This window comes from Coenobita brevimanus, chromosome 27 (assembly GCF_032717465.1).
Source record: "Coenobita brevimanus isolate Jiangsu-jjx chromosome 27, ASM3271746v2, whole genome shotgun sequence".
In the NCBI taxonomy this organism is placed as follows: domain Eukaryota; kingdom Metazoa; phylum Arthropoda; class Malacostraca; order Decapoda; family Coenobitidae; genus Coenobita; species Coenobita brevimanus.
Genome location: NC_136980.1, coordinates 23,011,718 through 23,027,440, shown reverse-complemented (window position 1 = coordinate 23,027,440; position 15,723 = coordinate 23,011,718). Strand labels below are relative to the sequence as shown.

The following is a 15,723-nucleotide window of genomic DNA, read 5'->3' as shown; positions in this document are numbered from 1 at the left end:
CAGCAACCACCACCACAATAACTTCACTCACAATAACCATCACCAAGACACTCAGCATCATAGCAACCATCATCACAAAGAGATGTGTCTCACGAGTCATAATACTGAACTGGTATATCTTATACAGCAGGTTCGAATCCTGGTGGTTCCATGGAAGCTGTTACAGGCCAAAGACTGACTTGTGACTACAATGAATTTTTCTAAAGTAACGGTGGTTCTGAGTCTATTCAGCCCAACTGATGGTCAGATGTTGTCAGACTGGATTTTTTTTTTTTCACTGGTAAACAAGACGACTCAATCCTTCCTCACAACTAGCATACACTGACATTAATGCCACCATGAAATGAGAGTGGGCCATTTCCGTCTTGCAAAAATACTGTTTTGCCGTAAGCCCACTGACACGTCATATATACCTTGGCGGTTGGCTGGATATTAGATGGCATGAGGTGGAGAGCAGTAAAAGCCATCTTTCTCTACATAATGGAAGCAAAGACTGCTGGGCTGCAGGGAACGGACTGACTAGTTTATACTCAGAGATGGGTACATACAAATCCCACCTCCATATCGGTCACTGTCACACCTACCACAACATTTAATAAAACAACATCACCACAACATCCACCACTACATCAGGAAACACCATAGCAACCATCAACACAGTAATTATTACAACTACGAACATTGACAAAGTAATCCATGACCATGACATTCACCACTACCACAACCATCACAACAGCAACATCCACCACAACTGCCACATCGCAACAGCAACCACCACCACAACCACCACACCACAACAGTAACGACTACCAAAACCACATCACAACAGCAACCACCACCACTACCACCACATCGCTGCAAGACCACCACCACAACCACCACATCACATCAGCAACCACCACTACAACCACCACATCACAACAACAACAACCACATCACAACAGCAACCACCACCACAATCACCACATCACAACAGCAACCACCATAACAACAACCACATCACAACAGCAACCACCACCACAACCACCACATCACAACAGGAACAACCACCACAACAACCACATCACAACAGCAACCAGTAACCACCACCAGACCCACCACATCACAATAGGAACCAGCAACACATAACAACAGCAACCACCACCACAACCGCCACATCACAACAGCAACCAGTACCACAACCACCACATCACAACAGCAACCACCACTACAACCACCACATCGCAACAGGAATCACCACGACAACCACCACATAATAACGACCACCACCACAATCACCACATCACAGCGGCAACCACCATCACAACCACCACATCACAACAACCACCACCACAAACACCACCACCACCACAACAACAACGACATAGACCTCGTGGTTAAGTGATTACAATTATTTTTCATCACACCTACTGCAAAGGGGATTATTGTATGTTCACAATTATTATACCGCGTTAGTAGTCCTACTTTTGTGACATTCTGTTCCTATTGAATCACTTTATCCTTCTCTCCTATTAGTGGGGAAGAAATATGATGCTGACATAGTAACTGTCGCTACCTCCAAACCGTCGTAATCTGCTCAGGAAGGACCTTCCTTTGGGTTCAATCCTTTCTACCTCCAAACGACTTTTCACCTCAAGGAGGACTTTCGTGGCGCAAGGGCTGAATTTTCTATGAATCCTTTCTCTAAGAGAATGATTTTTTGACGTTATTCCCGTTGTTGAATCTACTTTTGTGTCTTAACTTTTTTCTAGATTGTATCCATCCAAAACATTAAAGGGATAGTAAGTGATGATGATGATGATGATGACGATGCTGATTCTCTCTACGCCCAAACGATTGCATACAGCTGAGCAAAGGCCTTTCCTTAATGTTATTATTTTTCTCTGAACGATTATAACCAGATGAGGAAGAACCAATGCCTTACATATTCCTCCTATCTCCGGATATTTATTTTCAGTAAGGAGAAGACTTGTACTTCTGCAGGTGATAGAAATAATTTCTGTTCATCCATCCACTCTTGCGGTTCCTTATCCTATTCATTCTGTACTGTGCAGGTTATACTCTCACTTGGTGCATGTTTTCTTTTGTTCTGCAGCTTATTTTATGCAGATTAGTGGCAAAAAATAAAAGACAAAACTACAGCTCAGCATCTTTTTCATTGCACTTCTTCGTGACCAACGCCACATTCTGGTGTTAATCTATTGTTACATCTCAGCGTTCAACGAGAGATGGAATTTTTTGGCCAAGTTGGATTAAGAAAATCAGTGTCACTGTTTTCTTCAACTCGCGAGAAACTCATCACAGTGTAGGAATTAGAAACTATTCCCATCATATTTTTCGTCACGGTGAATAACAATCTGCTTCTTAGTAATATGAAAATTCTACTTTAATACATTCCTGCTCCTTCTGATAATCATTTCCACTCCATATGGTGGTGGTGAAAGAGTTATAATAATAATGATGATGATGATGATGATTCTTGCCAGATCCATGAGATTATAGTTAGCTCAGAAAGTGCTCTACAGTAGTAAACGCTTAATTAAAACCAGGTATCATGATGGAGGACTAAGCAAGGAACAAGCAGGAACACTTCATGTGATGGTGGTGGTGGTGGTGAGGGTAATAATCTTCCGTCAGCGGCACTTTTAACATTTGCATCATCACCACCAGCATAACCGACAAACACCAGCCACCGACACAACAATAACACTACTATAACACTGGTTCTCTCCCACCCATGTAATTGGATCTGTCAGTGTGCCAACAACGCAGCACGCACCACCCTCATACCCCCACACCAGGCCCGGAGATCTGGGCAGTGAGTGGCGGGGTACGTAACAATTATTAGGGACTTTATTTATAAAGGACCATAGCCAATTTCTGTGGAAATCTATCCTTCGTAACAAGTTTTTAATTACCTCGCCAGGGACGGGGTCCGCTGAGGTATTGTTTTTGGTCGAGTTTGTTTGTTTGTTTGATTGTTAGCAGCATTTCAGAAAAACGGCTGAATGAAATTACATGAAACTTTCAGATTACTTGGGCACTGGTCACAAAAGGAAGTGATTAAATTTTGGAAGTAATCGATTGATCCTGAAAGGTCAAAATCAAGGTCACGGAATATCAGACGGTTACAACTTGAAACCAGTTGAAGATAGAGATATTTACCATTATCAGTATAGAGGAATGCCCATATGGACTTTCATTTAGCACTAATACTTTTGACCTGGAGTGACCTTGAAAGATGAAATCCAAGGTTACGGGTACTCAGGAGGCTATAACTCGAAATTGGCTGCAGATAGATATTTACTATTATCAACACATAGGAAGTCCCATATAAGCTTTTAATTGAAACCGTGACCTTTGACCTCAAGTGATGCTGAAAGGTCATTTCATATGTGATTACCATGGACTTTTAAGTGACAAGTGTGATTACCTTGGACTGTTAAGTAACAATGAGAAATCATTTCATGTGTGATTACCTTGGACTTTAGTTGTGTACTGGCACTAAATGCCAGTACCGATTCAGTATTAATCAGCAATAAAATAACTGCTGTTGGGTGAGGTTTATTGTGCCTGGCACCACTTGTTTTGCATATTATTCACTTTAGTATATTAATTTTGGTTGTGAAATGTTTGGTAGATGTATGTGAAGCTGAAATTATAAAGAAACCACCTAAAATAGAACTTAAGTTCACGAATGTTTATAAATATGAATCCTACGCAGTGATTGGAGTGGGCGCTGATCTGTTCACCCAACTGCACAGGCCCCTCCAACAATACTCCTTGGGGGAAAGTGACCAGGATTTGTTTGGGTCCCCAGTTATTCTTACCTAATAACTACACCAGCAACAAGCCTAATGCTGCTTCATGCGTCTTAGCTGTTTAGCACCACTGCTGAATACATTAATGTTCATGATTTTTTTTCTCATTGTATTCCGCTATACTGGCTTTCAGTTATCCATTGGTAATTATTCAACTTACTGTCATACTGAATATGTACATGTTTACTATCATATAGATAATGAAACATTGTATTTCCAAGGGTATTTTTTAAAACAGGATTGTATTTGACTATTAAAGCCTTTAAATGAACACTTGTTTGCGTGTGCACTGATACATTTTACTATAATTAGTAATACTAACATATTTTTAATCTGTATTACTGGATTATTCACTTTACTTCTTATTATATTGATAAATAAGTAAATTTAGTAGTTCCTTTGCATAATCAAACTTTCTTTTTAGCTACGACTATCATAACTCAAAATCGTCATTCTAATAGTTCACTTACTTTTACAACTCTCTCAAAATGTGTGTGTGTGTGTGTTTATTTATTCTTTTTATATGTGTATAAAAACAATAAAGAAGCACAGAGTGTTGTATATTAAACATTTATCCACGCAGATGATGCTATGCTGCTTTGTAACACTGAAGAGAACTTTCACAAAGTGGTTAAGAATTGTATGATTTTTCGTGATCGATGTGGTAAATAGGGGTAAACTGATGGCTGCTGTGAGACAGGGTGACTCAAAGTGTAAGTGCTGGTAAATAGTGAAAGACTCAAATGCGTAAATGAGTGTAATTACCTCAGTGCAGTTGCTAAGCTGAAAGCAGTGTGGCTCAAGGCAGAAAGGTTGTCTGTGTCACGAGGGCATTAGATAAGAAACAAGGGAATGATTAAGGTGGGTAGAACAACACATTCATGGAGTGACCATAACATTTCCATAACGACCATGCCACGTTGAGTACACCGCTTCCCGTCCGATCAGCGAAGTTAAGCAACGTTGGGTCTGGTTAGTAATTGGATGGGTGACCGCCTGGGAACACCAGATGCTGTTGGCATAACGTTCTCCCTAAGTGTCGAGTGGGGTTGGTGGAGGATTAGTGCCCCTCCCTGTAAAACAATTAACTCTAAGCCCTTGGCTACCCCGTTTGGGATACATGGCGTCTGGCAATGAATGAATGAATATGAATGAAAATTTCCTCTTTAACACAGCTTTCAGGGATCCAGCAACTTTCCTTCCCTGCTGCAATCTTTCACATACTTCATCTTCCAAAATACCATCCTTTGGCCTTGGCTACACAATCATTTATCAGCATCAGTTTTGGAGCATGGTATCAGTGCAGAAGCACTGATCATGTAGACAATAACTGTCTCAGTCTTTCCGCTACACGATCATTGTTTCAGCAAAACTTCGATGCCATGCTCCAACACTGACACTGAAAAATGATTGTGTTGCCAAGCTCAAACTCATCACACAAAGGACTTGAAGACAGGCCCTCACATTCTCCATGTACTCAGCATCCAGCTTCGCTCTCACTAGCATCATTCCTTTCCAACACCATACCGTTCACCTTAGGGTTTTGTTTGTTGCACTCTCTCGTCAACTCACTCACCAAGCCTAACAGCTCGCACCTTCACTTAACACTAAAGGAACATCTGCAAACAACAATATTTTTCAGACTTATAGTCTAAGTATGAGCATTGTAGGCTATTATATCACAGTCTAGAGGTAGGTAGGTAGGTAATACTGACCATTACACATCACAGTATCATAAGGTGGGTGTTTTGAAATTAATAGAGCAACTTCCAAATAATTACATACCGTACTCAGCCAGTCCCAGGATAAATGCCTAGTGTTTTATTTTCTAACAGAGAAAGAGAGATTAACATTCAATAAGTCTTGGGCCAGAAATGGTTAATTTCCTTTTAAATAATTTTTTTGTTACCTAATGAGTAAATGATTTACCTTTCTCTTATTGGATGCATTATTGCAGCCATATCCTGCACTGAGGATGCAAGAGTTTGCATTGATCTTGGGACAGACTGCAATGAAGCAGTTAGTTCACGAAGAACTTGAACACCATCTGGTATACTCTCCAGAGTATTATCAATGGTTTCCAACTTTCTCGTTAAATCCTCTACTGCTGATTTTAGTTTCCGCTGAATTTCAATCATGTTGGGAACCAAGTTGCCTTCTGCTGATCCACGGCTGGCTGATCTTGAAGGCCGTGGTGTTTGTCGTGCTGTTGTGGCAATTTCCGCAGGGACCAGGCCACAATAATGATGATCAGTGTGACTGGGTGTTGGAGTATCTAAAGTGTCTCGTGAATCTTCCTCCATCCTGAAGTCAGTCACTTCGACAGTATATTGATCTTCGGGCACAACTTCAGACGCTGGCACCACGCTCGCATGACCAACCGGAACTGAAACAAAATTTTAAAATTGTCATTATTTTTATATTGGATGATTTCATAAAACAGCAATAATAGAATACTACTGCAACAGGATAAGTAGAGACAACACAATACAGACCTGCCCACAGCAGCTTGGATTTGTGCTAGGTTAAATAACACATAAAACGTGCCTTGACTGAGGTGGGGCAATCAAAACATACACATAGTGGAGCAATCCATGGCACATAGCACTGTAAACAACAGCCACAACAAAAACAGCATAAGAAAAGTGCCAGACATTCCCTCTGTGGCAACTGTGTACCTGTGGTTGGCAGATCCAGGCTGTGCTGTGGTTAAGCAACAATAACAATACAACCTGAAAACTCACACCAACCCTTGATTAGCTCTGGCTACTGACACAAGTTAATGCTTTGATAATCAAATAAGTGAAAAATCCCTGGCAGCAATGAATTTGAAAAATCTTTTGAGAGGGAAAGGGAATCGGTGGCTCTCAAAGGTTGTAATAATGATCTACTGGAATAATACAAGTGAATATATAATCCAGCTACTTCATTTATCCTTGACTGTGTTTGAGTGCATCCATTTCAGAGTATAAAGGTTTTGACTTAATGATCCATTCTCACCATATTTACTGAAAATTTTCGTTGTAGGTAAACAGTAATAACAAGACACTGTGACTTGATATAATGTGCCTAATTGTACACCATCTTTGAACTGTTTATGTACAACTGTGGCCAACATTGTTTAATTTTCTGTACAGATATATTAATTACAAGCAGGGAGTATACACTGTATACCAAAAACATTAACAACGTAAAAGCATTATATACTTACTTTCTTCACGTGCAGGATCATCATCAAGGCTGTCCCTGACATTAGGCAGCCCTTCGTTAGCTTCAACAGTTATCAGGGCTAACATTGCCTCCTCAACCTCAGTTAGCTTTGGTACATCACTATAGTACCTCCTCCTGAAAATAAAACAAGTTTTAAATATAAAAAGTAAATGACCCTATTCATGTTAGTGCTACATCAATAGCATACAGTACTTTTAGGGAAGAACTTATGAATTACCTCATTATTTTCACTTGGTCAATGTTTCTCATTCTTTCTTTCCTTATATATGTACTGGTTTTGGCACCAAGGTTTAATAAAGAGTTAGGGAAGCTCTTACGTTTGGATAATTCTATATTTGATGAAAGAATTTTTTTTTCTGTTGTCTTTGACAATTAGATTGATTTTGAGCCTCAGGTATACTACAAGAAAAAAAAAAAAAAAATGTGTGTTCCCCTACCCAAATGCTTAACCTTGTCCACCAAGGGAATGGGGGAAAGCAGTTTGCTTCCCAAATTAATTCAAAGAATAATAATTAAAAACAATTGCAAAGAAGGAAACCTTTCTGTAAGTTTGCCACAAAGGAAAGGATATTACTGGCTGACAATTTAGTAAAGTTATCATAACTCAGGTAAAATAAAGCTTACATGTCAGTGCATTATGACTTCATAGGTAAGTAATGTTAAAGGAATCCGGTTTCTGTTTTGTAGGAATTTACCACACTTAAACTCTGTAGTACAGTACTATCAAGCTTTTTAGTCTGTTATGGTCTTACCTGTTTTATTTAGCTACTTCCTTGTCACTCCTGTCTTCTTTTCAAATTGAGTTTTGAAGTCAGTAAATTTTCTTCTTATTTCGCTGCTGTCTCTCCTGACTCTACTAATGGCGTTGACTTGCAGTGCCACAGCCTCCCAAGCAAGGTTTTTTGATTTTGTTGTAACAGTAGGTGAGACGCTTCCCAAAATCACGTCCTTCCTCTTTTTCACCTCCCGTATTAACACCATCACTTCATCATCGGTGAAATTGATCTTCCTTTTCTTTGCGGCTGGCACTGTTTCTGTTCTGGTAGGCTCCATCTTCCTTCTTGTCTTGTTTGCGGGTATAATCTGCTGCATCACTGGCTGGGGTACCCACTTGGCCTTATCTGTGAGTGCTGAAGTGTCGTTTGTTTTGGTTGCATCAGCTGGCTGTCCTGTGATTGGCTATAACATTGGCAACCCTTCTTTAAAGCCAGTAAGGAACTGCACTGTGATCGGCTACAAGAGTCCTGCCAACAACCTAACTTTACGTGAAAGACTTACAAGCAGGAGGAGATGCTTGCACATAAATATGTTTGGAGTATGGCCTGTAACTGAGATTGTAGACACATTGTAAGCTTCTTAAACGTAAGTCAGTTACATGACCCATCGCTCACATAACTTACGTGAGCTTCGAGTATCTGGCCCCAGAATATTTCCATATTTTTAGACACAGGCTCTCCAGTGAACTTGATAACACAAGAAGAAATAGACAGAATTTTTAGATATAAGAAGAAAGTAACTTTTCTAGAGGAATCTGATTTAGAGTTATGTACAGTAGATGACAAACAAATTGCAGTAAAAGGGATATTACGGTTAAACATCAGTTTTACAGAGACTACATCACCAATTTCTGCGTTTTTTTTTTTTAATTGTTGAAAACTTAGCAATAAAAGCTGATGTTGATGGGCTTAAGTTGCATGAGAACAGAGCAGATAACATTACTCTCACAAATGAATGGAATAGACTTTGATAATGAATTCATAGAAGAAATACCATCAGAGTCCTCACCGATTAGTAAAACAGAACCAAAAAGAACTGGTAATATTAAAAGCTTAAACAAACATACACAAACAGATGAGTGTATAGATCCACTCACTCCCCCCCCCCCAGCCTCCAGGACTTGAAACCCAAGTAATAGTATTGTCTTATCAGTTTTTCCCACCCATCTCACCAATGATTTAGTTATACCGCCTAACTCCTACACGAAAGTTACCATAAAGAGCAAAATAAAAAATAATACTGTTCTTATCTTGGAAGAATTATGTAAAGTAAAAGGATTGTCAGTAGACAATGTATTATGTCAGATGAACGATGATGGGCAAACTCAGATATTCCTAATTAATCACATGAATGGGGAAATACAGTTGAAAAAAAGGGACTTGTATAGTTAATATTGAAAATGTCCCACCCCCGTGATAGAAATAGTTTTAGCTGGAGTGACAAGTGAGATAAAATCTATGGATAGAGAAAGCATAAAAGAGTATTTAATTCACTTGGGTGAATTTGATCGAGAAACTGAATTGTTAACATTGTTGGAAAAACATACGGACAACTTAGCATTACCAGGAGAACAATTAGGGTGTACTAACCCGATTAATCACAAGATTAACGTGCACCCAGACACATCACCGATTTTATTACCTGCCTATCGAGTCCCACAATCTCAAAGTACACTCGCAAACCAGTTTGTCGATGACATGTTCAAACTTGGAATTATTGAGCCACCAGTCTCCCCGTGGAATGCCCCATTATTCTTCGTGCCCAAACGAAATGGAGAAAAGCGTGCAGTAGTAGATTACCGTAAACTAAACAATCACACAATCCCAGACCGGTTTCCTATGCCATTCCTAAGTGACGTCCTACAGAATATTGGACCAGAAAATAATGTATTATCCACGATAGATATGCTTAATGGATACTACCAAATCTCATTAGATGAAGAGTCACTTAAATACACTGCCTTTTCCACAAATACGGGATTTATCAGTACAAGAGAATGCCAATGGGATTGAAGACAGCACCAGGCACATTCCAGCGTCTTATGAATTGAATATTGTCCGGAATTTTAGGACATGGAATATTTGTTTATCTTGATGACATAAATGTTGCAACGAAAGATATCACAGAACATCTCCAGAAATTAGACCTACTGTTACAAAAGCTTGGTGATGTTGGTTTAAAAATTAAGCTTTCTTAATGCAAATTTGCCATAAGGAAATAAAATTCTTATGCCACAAAAACTAAATGCTGAAGGTATTCACACCTCCGATGACAAAATACGGGAAGTGAGAGACTTCCCAGAACCCACTACGACAGACGAAGTTAGACAATTTTTAGGTCTAGCAGTGTATTATAGGTCATTCATACAACAGTTCTCTCATTTAGCCTTTCCTCTATTCCAACTATCTCAAAAAAGATGCTATATTCCAATGGAGAGAAGAACAAAAACAAGCATTTAATGAATTAAAAAATAAACTTAAAAATGCACCATGTTTGGCATATCCGGATTTCACAAAACCATTTATTATTTGCACAGACGCATCAGTTAAAGGATTTGGGGCTGTACTGATGCAAGAAGATGAAAGAGGAAAAAATAAAAAATTGCATTTGCCAGAAGACAAATAAAAGGTGAGAGAAAAATTATTGCACTACAGACTTAGAGGCACTTGCAGTGGTTTTTGCATTACAAAAGTTTCGAGATTTGGTAAACGGTTACGAAATACACTTACTGACCGACCATAAACCGGTAGTAGATATGTTTAAAGAAAAACTCCTCTGTGGGAGGAGAGCAAGATGGAAATGTACAGTCGAAAGCTACAATGAACACATTCATTACATACAAGGCAAAATTAACCTAGTAGCCGAAGCATTATCTAGGAACCCAAAGACAATTCATGTCGTGGCATTAGATCTCAAAGGAAACATCCCAAGCCATGATGAAATCGCGAAAGCACAAAGACTTGATTCATCATGGTCTAAAGCTATATACAAGTTAGAAAGTGGAGATGACATACAAATACCCAAACTACATGTACCACTAGAACAATTCACAATAATCAATAATGCCTTATACAGGATCAACCCAGGACAACCAAAACGCCGAAGAAATAATAAACAATTAGTGGTACCTAATGACATGATACCCCAAGTATTACGAACGATACACGATAGCCCACATGCAGGACATCCTGGAAAGGATAGGACATTCAGACAAGCCCAGTTGTTATATTACTGGCCATCCTTACAAAAAGATATAAACAATCATATAGACAGATGCGAATCATGTGCAAAACACAAAGGATACCCAATCACACCTGCACCGATGGGTAATTACCCTGTGCCACATCAACCATGGGACGTTGTCGCTGTTGATTTACTCAAGATGCAGTTATCATACAGTAATAACCAATATCTATTCGTAGCAACGGATCATATAATTTTAGCCCCAATTAAGGATAAAACAGCAGAGACAGTAGCAAAGACAATAATAGATAATGTAATATGTCGCTTTACTACCCCAAAGGTACTAATAAGCGATAATGGAGGTGAATTTAATTCTGATATCTTACCAGAAATATGTAAACAATACAGTATCAAAAAGGTTAACGTTTTAGCCTATCACCCAGCATCGAATGGGTTAGTAGAGAGACAAAATATAAAAGTATTACATGTACTACGACACATTCTCATTGAAAATTATGCAAGCTGGGATGATTGGATTCCCAAAGTAGAAGCCTCAATTAATGGAACTGTAAATAAGTCTGTAGGACACACACCACATTTCATTATATATGGATCCATATGAAATTCTAGAAGGTGAAAATCTCCCCATATACAACTACGATGATCTCCGTTTATGTGAATTCCAGGACATACATAAAAGAGTAAAAAAACAATTAACAATGTCCAAGGAAGAAATGACGGAGGCATTTAATAAAAAGGCAAGAGACTCGTCTATCAGCTTAGGAGACATTGTCTATGGTATCAGTCATACGAGAGACAATAAATTATCTCCGAAATTTGAGGGTCCATACAGAGTAAGTAATTAACATATAAGCAAACAAAGTTTTAATTAGGTCACTGTCAAGTGGCGAAGAGAAACAAGTTCATATTGACCATTGAAAACGAGTTTCAAGGGAACTATCCAATAATTATACAGCCTCGGATACCACCGAACAACCGAACATAACTCATGAAACCAATCAAGAAAACAACAATAATTGCAAAAATAAATTAAGGTCATATACCAAACAATCAAATAGGTGCAACTGTTCCAAAAAAATCTACAGTACATCATTTACATGAGTTAAATATTGATTTAAACTCCTATAAATGAGATAACGAGCAAGTAATTGTTCTCCGTTAGTCAACCGTAACGCACATCATCACTATCATCGGCCACAGCATGACCATATCATAAAATTAATAGATTTTTTTTTTTTTTTTTTGTCGGTAGATAACGATGAAGGCACTTATACTATGGATTCTCCTCTACATAGCGAGAGGATATGCTCACTTAGACCCCCAACACTTAGTAAGGCAAGGATGCCTCATAGCTCCAACGGCCACGACGTCAATCGTAAAAGATGTCATGAGTACTGAAATCAGTTTGGATTACTTATACGAATTACCTTCTTATCTAGAGAAGATCGCCAAACCTATGAAGACCCTGGACTTATAGGAGGCTAGTTTCACAAGCACATAACACAAAGGAAGTGGATGAAATAGTGAAGTTAGCGAAATGGAAGATAGAACAGGCAAAGCCAACTATGCTCATCATGATCCCATCTCATTGAACGTAGGTATTGAGCAACACGAACATTACACATACTCGCCAAAAGCGCGGTTTGTTTGACCTGGGTGGTGCAATTCTGGGGAACGTCTTTGGATTAGCTACAGAGGAAGACCCTCAAGAAATAAACAACATATTTAATAAAATACCTCAGGTACTAACATACCAAGATAAATTCATCGCCGGACATAACTCAGCAATGAAGACAATCGTGAATAATCTAAAAAAAGGCGGTAAACATAGCTCTCCAAAGTGTAGATAAAATAAATGCCATGGAAGGGAACATAACACTTTTCCAACACTTCTCCATCAGCACGGAACACATTGACACAATTCTACTCTAATTAGACAACATTAGAATTCGTTACAGGGCACTTATGCAAGGAATTTCGATTGCCAGTAATGGCAAGATCACAATTGACCTACTTCCAATTCATGAGCTACGTCAGATAATTAGTCAAGGCATACATAAACATAAATTGAAGCCTTTGTTCCGAAGTACGGATTTCTTGCAATATTATCCATATTTAGAAGCAACACTAACACGAACATTAGCAGTAGTTCATGTACCATTCATAACTGACGATCTGTTCACAGTATACCAAATACACCCCTTCCCTTCTAGGAATAATAACACTTTGGTCATCATCAACATCAACACAGACAACGAACTCATTATGGTCTCCAAGAGAAGGAACACTGTCACTTTCACAAGCGAATCAACGATTGAACGAAAGTGCTGAACATCCTTCCATGCTATTCACCTTTGTCCTGCGTACATCTTCATGTTTCAGCCTACTGGAACAGTCCCTTGTGAAATGGCTATCATAAGAAATCTCAACATTCATCATCACTGCAACTTCATTTTTGCTCCAGATAAGCTTGTACACCATCAATGCATTGGACTCTCACGTTTTTTTTATTTCAATCATAACACAGCAGTTTATATAATTTGTCCAGATATACCACCATCTCATACTTCAGCATCAGGATTATACATAGCACAAGACCACTGTGCGGTACTTACACCATCCATCTCCATTTTATCCACCATCAGTCATTACTCCATCCTCAATCATACACACAAACATTTCCACCCTCTACCTAATATGGACTTAAACATGAGCACAAGTATTAAGTTTACTTCACCTAAGTTTGAAACTATCCAACTAATCAATGAAACAATGAAGCCGTGGGAAGATATGAGTTTGAGTATGTTCAACCCATATTGTGTATTGTGTATAGCCCAGCACCTATTGTCTTTATAATCTTCTCTACTGTATTTGCAGTAGTGCTGTTTGCAGTGGACAGAATACATGCAAGAATTGCAAACTTGGAGTCAGTATTTAGTGGGGGTAGAGTACGAATTCAAGTAAATCCCCCTGAATGAGGTGTACATATTTTGTATATTTGTATATTTTTTTAATAATAATTTTGGAATGACATTATATAGAAGTATACCAGTATCATTATCCCTATATAAAATATTAATAGCTCTTACTATAATCTTAACTTTGAACTTTTTTTTTTTGCATATATGCATATGAATGTTATACATACACATCTTACAGTATGTCGTACAATATTCTATAACCAATTTAACTATATTGCATTTCTTCATTTACGTATAGAACTTTATTTAAAATGTAATATTACTGGATCATTGCAATATTAACATGAATATTATATCTATGCAATATTATAAGCAATTTTATGTATTAGTAGGTTAGCATATGTCAGTGATGATTGCTGTCGGACGACCGCCAGCTGGCGTGACCGAGCGATGACAGGACTCCATATTGTATTAATAAAACTCATAGTATGATAGACAGATAGATAGATAGATAGCTAGAAGCACCAGCCAAGGTGTGGGAACAGGAAGTGCGTGAGTGAGAATCGACCAAAGGAAATGAGTTCAGCAAGACTTAATCAACACTATGCCAGTGGGTACCGGAAGCACTACATATACACAGACATGCAGGGTTCTAGAATCTTCCAACGACAGTGTAGCCCACGTGACACGAAGAAGAGGGGTCCGACGAGACAGAAAATTATGTTCCTGTGTAATACATACACTGCTCAACTTAGACTTTCCTTGAAGATAATAAATCAAGATCAAATCCCTGTATTCATCTTTAATTTCTCCTTCCTTCGACTAGCACAATAACTAAAACCAGATCTCAAGATTAACATATTACAAGACCAAAGATTCACAGGGGCCCGTCACAGAATTTGCAGCCTCTGTCACCATTCAACCATTTTGTATGCACATCTAGCCAGTCCTTCTTCCGTGGTGTCATCAGTCCCCAACTCCTTTAGTGTCTCAGCTTCTGTCCCTGTCTCTAATTCTTTCTCTGCTCTTGTTTCTCTTCCTAGGTGTTCCCCTCCCCTCCTTTGTTTCTTGCATCCTCCCTCACCTCCTTCTACCTCTGTATCTTCTTGATCCCCTACTCCATCACCTTCTCGTCCTGCAGGCAAACGTCAATGGGTTCGTGCTTCCCCGTTTCACATTCCTGGTGTCTCCTCTCCCGACTTTTCCTATCCAACCTCCCAGACGTCCCTCCCATTCCACTTCTCCCAGTACATCACCCTCTCTCTCTCTCTTATCCACCTGTCAGAACCCTGGGGGTCATCTTGTCGATGTTCTCATCCTGTTTGATCTCCCTCAGATGCGGAGACCATTCAGGATATTGCGTCCTACATTTGCCTTACTTCCTCCACGCCCTTCCTTGTTTTTGTGGCCGTCCATCCACCTTTCTCTTCCCTTCCCCCTACTCCTGTTCCTCCTACTTCTCCTGAACCTTCCCTTCTCCCCACTGTGACTTCTGTTTATTCTTTTTCTTTTCCCATTCTTTCAATTCTCAATCTCCCTATGCCTCCCGGGCACCCTCTCCATGACAGTTATGTGACTCCACATCCTCTTCCCAGCCTTGATTCTTGTTTCTCCTCATGGCCCTTCTACAATGGAATATACGTGGTTTTGCATCCCATCATTCTTCCTTATGATATGTCATATCCGATTATGATCCTCTGCTTCTAGCTCTCCAAGAAACTTTTCTCTGTGCTTCCCCTGTTCCTATTCCAGGTTTTACTTTTCTCATT

General features: G+C 39.1%; 1 pseudogene; it reads left to right on the top strand.

Moving 5' to 3' along the window:
- The first annotated feature begins 4,723 nt into the window (after positions 1-4,723).
- On the top strand, positions 4,724-4,842 carry LOC145394619 (5S ribosomal RNA; annotated as a pseudogene).
- The last annotated feature ends 10,881 nt before the right edge of the window (positions 4,843-15,723 follow it).